Below are 8,004 nucleotides of genomic sequence, written 5' to 3'. Positions count from 1 at the left end.
AACAGGTGCTAAACCTCTGCCTCACCCTGATCATATAAACTGGTTTTTAATCAATTACTTAATTTTCAAAATGAGAGTGGAAAATGCTGGGTCTCAGTACTACAGGGAAGCTTTGCTCCTTTGTCTTCAGTTTAGGAAGGCACTGGTTGAGGGACAATTGCGTTCCTGAGGGAAAGCACTCTGCACATGCTTAGGAGCACTTCGGAGTCTTTCTTCACAGTGGAGTATATCACACTGAGCTTTTTGGAGATCATCTGCAGCTTCATATTGGTGTATCCATACCATTCAAGGATGTGGTTTTCAACCAGCAAGGAAGGTACCCTGTGGGGCTGACTGCACATTTCACCTGCCCCAGTTCAACAGTCAGACCACTTCAGCACATTGTCTCTTTCTCCTAAACATAGGAAGAACTTTTTCAAAAAGCTGTAAAAGCTGTTCAGCAGTGGAATATAGCCTCAGGGTGGTGGGCTCCTCTTCTTTGGAGGTTTTTAAGCAGAGAATGGAGTACTTGAGTTGTATATTGTCTTATGGCAATGGGTTGGACTACTAGATGGCTATCTGGTTCTAGTATTTTAAGATTCTATACAGTTATATCTCTACTACTCTGGCCTACTGAAAGGAAGAGGAAATCAGAAGAGAGTAAATCTGGGATGAAAAAGGAGAGAATTCCACTATGATTTATTAAATTCAATAACCATAGGTTTTCCAGAAGAAAATGAAGAATGTGTTGGTAGAAGGAAGAGATACCTGCCCTAAAGACACTGCCTGTAAGTAAATACCACTTAAATAAATATAGTTTGCTTCCAAGTATATTAAATACAGTATAGAAACCTGTTCCCACAGCCTATATACCTACTTTGTTTCTAATAGCCAGCTTGGTATAATGGTTCCAGTACTGGACTACAACTCTGGAGATCAGGGTTCAATCCCCCTCTCAGTCATGGAAACCCACTGGCTGATCTTGGGAAAGTCACACACTCTCAGCTACAGAAAATCTCATGATAGGGTCACCTTAGGGTCACCATACATCGGACTTGAAGTCACACAACAACTACTCTACTTCTACTACCACACAAAGTTTGAAAAACATACTTATTTAAAATACAATGCACTGAACTATTGATTTAGAATGGCTAATACCAGTCTGCTTGAGGGATTCTGGGAATTGTAGTCTAAAAAGGTAAAATTTCAGAGCTGTGGTCAGAATGTCTCTTCCTGTCCTGCAATTGTAATAAAAACTGAGGCTGCATTTTGGTTGAGAGTTTTTGGGTTTTGATTGGTGTAATTGCTGCAACCAGGAAACAGTTCAGAAAAGACCCACATCCATCTTCCTTGCTATTGTCTTCCTCTGAGGCTGAGAGAGTGTGTGACTTGCCCAAGGTCATTCAGTGGCTTCCGATGAAGATTGGAACCCTAGACTCCTGAAGTCTTAGTCCATCACTTAGATCACTATATGACACTGATCCTCATAACATGCCAGAGACTGGCATCGTATTTGTGCCAGTGGGTATTGTTTCTTTTCTGGAAACTCCCCATGGACCAACAGCCAATAGCTCAGGGACTGGCATTAGTCCATCGAGCACCAATTTGAGTAGCCCTGATACAGTCAAAAAAATTACAATGCATTCATAGTAAACCATTCATGTAGGGCTTCCACTATTTCAGGCCCTACGGATGTTACTGAACTGCAGTTCCCAGCATTCCTCACCACTACCTAGGGCTGCTGTGACATGCAGTTCAACAACATCTGGAGGGCCACATGCTTCCCATTCCTGCTGTAAGCATGCAAGAAATTATCACACATCCCAACAATGCTATAGCAACAATATCATCCCCAAATTTTACAGATGAAAAATGGAGGTTGATAAGCTGTAGACTGGCAAAGGCTACCCGCCCAACCAGTTCATACTTAAGGTGAGAGTTGCATCCAAAAAGGGGAGGAAGTTGACATTCTCCAGATGTTCTTAGAAATGCCTCATTGAATATGCTATCTAGGTCTTATGGAATGGAAACTGTAGCCCAAATCATCCGGAAGGCACTGGGTTGCCTAGTCCTGCATGGCCACTTTACTTCTCAAGGGATTTCATGCAACTGCTGATCTTCTCTAGTAATGCTCATAATACATCTGTAAGTGTGATGAGATCAAGGCCTATTTTGGGCACAACTCTCTAATCAGTTCCAAGAATCACAGATTTTGTCAACAAGGAAAGAAAAGCTAATGAAATCTGTTTCTCCCAGCAAGATATTTCACTATCAGTAACCCAAGCGTTTTAAGCAGCAAAGAAAGACATACCCAGAATTTACAAATGGGGTAAGAATTTGAACAGACATGTCTACACCTTGTTTTGTGATGCAAGTTCATAGAAATCAACCTCTTCATGCCATTCTTTTAAATTGACAACCAGGGCTTTAAAAGTTAATTTAATTTAAAATACCAATTGCTTTAGCAGATATATACTACGAACACTTTCATTAATGTGTTGAAATTATATTCAGCTCTGTTCCAAGGTCTCTGGTTCAGATAACAATATCTCTCCTTTTTCCTGGCTACCAAAAGCCACTCTGAATGAACATACCTTGCACTTGAAACAAATGACACACTGAATTTCAATTTCATTCCTTTAAAAGTGTGTGTGTGGGGAAGGGGGGAGATAAGTGTTGCATTTCTAATTAATCCAAGATCCTGTTATTTGGTTTCCCAGTTTAAATAGAGCATTTCTTACAATTCCAAATAGCTAAGTTATAAGAAGGGGACAGTAACAACTTCATTATGACCAACAAATCCTTTTTGGTTTATTGACCTTTTAGGTTGTCTCAGTAAAGGTGCTGTGATTCATAGAAATAAATGGATTTTATAAAAGCTCAGAGAAGAAGCTCTTTGGGGCACAATTTTTTTCTGATGGATGTACTGGTGGGAGATTGAGGCAAATAACTGATCATTATTCAAGCTACACATTAGCAGAAAACAAAGGTACCAAAATAAACCTCCCCAAAGAAGAGTATTAAAATTCATGTCTAATTGACATTAACTATTTAATTCAACAGAATTGGGTGGTTCCATCAAGGAGGGGCCTGAGTAGCCTTAGATATTATGTTTTTGCCCAAAGATCCCACCATCACTAGTCAGTGTAGCCATTGCTGAGGATTGTGGGAGTTACAGTCAGAAACATCTGGTAAATGACATATTCCTCTTCCTTGGTTTATTGCATAGGAGTTGACTTTTTTGACAAACCACTTTAAGAAAATACAGTCAGTTCACTGTATCCATGGATTCTGAATCATTCATGGCTTGAAAAATATTCCACATCCCCCCCAAAAAAAGCAAACCTTAATTTTGCCATTTTATATGAAGGGCACCATTTGACTATGCCATTGTATATATTAGGACTTGAGTATCCATAGATTTTGGCATCTATAGAGCTCCTGGAACTAAACCCCAGCAGAAAGCAAAGGTGCATTATATTAATGGATTGTGCATTGTATTAAGGAAATCATTTCAAAATAAATGTTAGATGGTTTTGTCTGAGACTTCCCACTCCATTTTTTTTCTCTTTAAGGTATCAGTGGGTACACTTGAGATGGCACTTTGATTCAGAAGATATATACCATCTTCCAAAGGGAAAGATGGGCTCTGGGTATTTAAAAAATGGCAAAGAAAGGAAATAAGAACCTGGTTGAGAAATTGCCAAAGCCTGAAAAGTTTACTCTTTTGAACTGCAACTTCCAAAATACACTAGGCAGCACTGCCAATGGCCATGCTGGTTGAGGGATTCTGGGAGCTGTAATCTCCCCAAAAGTTACTTTTTCAAGCTCTGGAAGATCTAGGTCCAAGAGGTAAAGAAGCGCAGCAGGTGAACTGTGATGGTGATGTCAGCCATCACTCATTATGTGGATTAGGCAAAAATCATTTTAATTGGAGAGAAGCACTGAGATATATGATATGAGGTAGTCCAAAGTTTATTTTGGAATACAGAAGCTGTATTTAAGATCCTTATTTAGTTAAGTTTTGAATTCTCACACAAACAAGGAGCTAGGAAGCAGGAACCAACTTCAACAGTGCATGAGGTTTTGGCAGGGCTGATGTATCATGGGAGGGGCATTAACTCAGCCCTAAGGAATCCTTAATTTGGATACAGAGCAAGGGTGGAAACATTTTGTTCAGCCCAGGGCTGAATTCCAAGTTGGGAAGACTGTTGGGGTTGCATTCCATCTGTGGGTGCATTCCAAGGGGATGGGGTGGAACCAAAACATGGCAGACTGGACCTGATGCAACTCTTAGCAGTTTTCCAGCCATACCCACAAGGCTCAGTTCTAGGCATGTCTACTGAGGAGGAATTCCCAGTGCAACTGCTTTCCTTTCTCCTCACTCCCATGGGATAGGCCCCCTTTTTTTCTTGAAAGCACTGTTTTGTTGCATGCACTGGGTGTTCTGCCTCCAAGGCACAGCACACTTCTATTGATGAGCTTTGTTTCTTGCTACCCACAGTTCAATGCAATAGCTTTCTCGTAAATTTCTGTTCTATGTAGGGTGTTTGAAAGGTATTGAAATAACTTCTTCCTTCCCCTAAAGAGGTGATAGCAGAAAATGGGACAAGGAACCCTTTGCAGGTTAGCTGGAAGTTGTCCATCTTTGATATAGATGGTTTTTGATGTAGCCCGTCCCATCTCCCCCTAAAATAGGCTTAAAATATGAACTCATTTTCCGTCCGTCCGTCCGTCCTTCCTATTGTCTAGAGTAGTGGTCTTAAAACTGTGCTCTTTAAGGCATTTTGGACTTCAGCTCCCAGAATCCTAGACTATTGGCCAACACGACTGAAGCTTCTGGGAGCTGAAGTCCAAAATCTCTTAAAGGACACAGTTTGGGGACCACTAGTCTAGAGCCACATTCCCTAAGGAAAGCTCTTTCTCTCACCCACTTCTGTCCAAGAGTGGTCTGTAGTTTCTATGTCAGCAGTGGGGCCTGTCTATTCTGGGGGTTATTCCAGACTCTTAAAAAGGAGCAGTCCAGGATGCTGAACCTTGTTCCTCCCAAAAGGTTCATCAGATCTTCTTCTCCACCAAGTATCAGGACCTCTCACTTCCAATAATTCAGTAAATCACCCTTCTTAGAAGATGCTGAGAATAAAAACCTCAACCACTTAGGCAACACCCCAAAGTATGCTGCGATTAGTCAGCCTCAAATGTATTTCCTATTGTGAAGGGCACCAGTACATCATTTTCCTTTCTGCAAAGGTAATCTGCACAAATCAACTGTACACTTCTGGAGATATCCCAGAAAAACAACACCCCCATTTCAATCTATGAAACAGTAGCAACAGCATTCACAACACCCTTATTATCAGGTCAATCCTCTTTCAAGGTTTGGAGTGTCATGGATATGAAATCTCCTTCCCAGAAGTGAATTGTGGGTCAGCTATTTTGGATCTGATCCTAACCAACAATGGGGCCTCCTTTCCAACAGGAAAGGAGGAGGAATAGCACTATATGTCAGAGATATTTACACCAGTGAAGAGATCCAGGACATCAATCATGGAAGCCAGGTGGAGAGCATCTGGATAAAAATTAAAGGGGAGGGAAACAACAAGATGTTACGGTGGGAGTCTACTACAGACCCCCAAGTCAGACTGAGGAATTGGATGATGCCTTTCTAGAGCAGATGACCACACAGTCAGAAAAGAGAGATGTAGTAGTGATGGGCGACTTCAACTATCCTGATATTTGCTGGAAGTCAAACTCAGCCAGATCCTCAAGGTCTAGCAAATTCCTCACTTGCCTGGAAGACTATTTCATTGTCCAAAAGGTGGAAGAGGCAACAAGGGGTCAGCTATTTTGGATCTGATCCTAACCAACAAGGATGACTTGGTTAATGGGGTACAAGTGGTGGGATCATTAGGTGGAAGTGACCATGTTCTCCTGGAGTTTGTTATACAATGGAAAGGAGAAGCCAGGCATAGTCAGACATGTATCCTAGACTTTAGGAGAGCGGATTTCAGTAAACTTAGAGAAATATTGAGGGTGATCCTGTGGTCAGAAATACTAAAAGGGAAGGGAGTTCAGGACGGATGGGAGTTTCTCAAAAGAGAGATACTGAAGGCACAATTTCAAACAGTTCCAGTGAGAAAGAAAAATGGGAGGTGTCTCAAGAAACCAGGATGGATGACTAAGGAACTTTCAACCGAGCTAAGTTTGAAACGGAACATGTATAAGAAATGGAAAAAGGGGGAAATCACAAAAAAGGAATTCAAATAAATAGCAGGCATGTGTAGGGGTAAAGTCAGAAAAGCTAAAGCGCAGAATGAACTCCGGCTTGCTAAAGAGTGTCATGGCCAGCCAAGATGAGCTCTCGGAGGATGAGGAGGAGGATGAGCCTCCTCCAGAGCAAGGGCTGATTGAGGCTACGCCAGGTGTTAGTTCTGCTCTGCCAGGCCCCAGCTGTGCTTCCCCAGCTGGAGGTCCAACCAGGTCCTAGTGCTGAGGAAAGGCCTTCTATGGTGCCACAGCCTAGTGGTGATTCAGGAGACGAGGCATGCCTGCAAGTACCTTCTTATCAAGAGAGAAGGGCCGAGAGTGCTTGCAGGCGCAGATCCAGGAGGATTGCAGAAAGACAATTAGCAAACCAGCCTCAGGTGGCTCGAGGGAGAGCTTCCCTGATTTAAGTGGAAGAGAGGCTTGAGTTGATTGCTAGAGTTTATTGCATGAGCCCTTGGTGTGATTGCTGTCGCTCTAGCTCCAGACATCTTGTTACCTTGCTACCTTGCTACCTTGACCTCGGACCGGACCTTTGTTATCTCTTGGCTATTGTGACCTCAGACTGTTTTGACCACGCTGCTTTCTGGCTTCCTGACTTCGGCTTGTCTTTCGGCACGCTTGACTTTCTGCAACCCCGACACCGGCTTGTTTCCTCGGCTTGCTCTTTGACTGCTTCTCCACAAGGTTTGTTTTGCCTACACGTGTTGGCTGCAGGCTTGGTTATCAGCATAAGTCAGAGATTGCTGGCAGCAATCCCGGACAAAGAGGTTAAGAACAATTAAAAGGGCTTTTTTGGATATGTCCGCAGCAAAAGGAAGAAGAAGGAAACAGTAGGGCCACTGCGTGGAAAAGATGGCAAAATGCTAACAGGGGACAGAGAAAAGGCAGAATTACTCAACACCTTCTTTGCCTCAGTCTTCTCAGAAAAGGCAAAGGGTGTTCAACCTGAAGATAATGGAGCAGAGGACAGAATAGGGGAATTTCAACACAGAATAAGTAAAGAGATAGTAGAGAAATACCTTGTTAATCTAAATGAATTTAAGTCTCCAGGACCAGATGAACTACATCCAAGGGTACTAAAGGAACTGGCAAATGTAATATCGGAGCCATTGGCAATCATATTTGAAAACTCCTGGAAAACAGGAGAAATCCCAGCAGACTGGAGGAGGGCAAACGTTGTCCCCATCTTCAAAAAGGGGAAAAAAGAGGATCCCAACAATTATCGTCCAGTTAGTCTGACATCAGTACTAGGAAAGATTCTGGAGCAGATCATTAAACAGAGAGTCTGTGAACATCTAGAAAGCAATTCCATAATCACAAAAAGTCAACATGGGTTTCAGAGAAACAAGTCATGCCAGACAAACCTAATCTCTTTCTTTGCTAAAATTACCAGCTTGGTAGATGAAGGGAATGCTGTGGATATAGTATATCTTGATTTCAGTAAGGCCTTTGACAAGGTTTCCCATGACATTCTTGCAAACAAGCTTGTAAAATGTGGGCTACACAAAGGAACTGTTAAATGGATCTGTAACTGGTTGACCGGCTGAACCCAGAGGGTGCTCAACAATGGCTCCTTTTCATCCTGGAGAGAAGTGACCAGTGGGGTCCCACAGGGCTCTGTCCTAGGCCCAGTTCTATTCAACATCTTTATCAATGACCTGGATGACAGAATTGGGAGCATACTTATCAAATTTGCAGATGGCACCAAATTAGGAGGAATAGCTAATACCCCAGAGGACAGGATCAACATTCAAA

This window comes from Sceloporus undulatus, chromosome 1 (genome assembly GCF_019175285.1).
Source record: "Sceloporus undulatus isolate JIND9_A2432 ecotype Alabama chromosome 1, SceUnd_v1.1, whole genome shotgun sequence".
NCBI classification, from domain to species: domain Eukaryota; kingdom Metazoa; phylum Chordata; class Lepidosauria; order Squamata; family Phrynosomatidae; genus Sceloporus; species Sceloporus undulatus.
The sequence above is the reverse complement of the archived record's forward strand: the minus strand, read 5'-3'. Positions refer to the sequence as shown.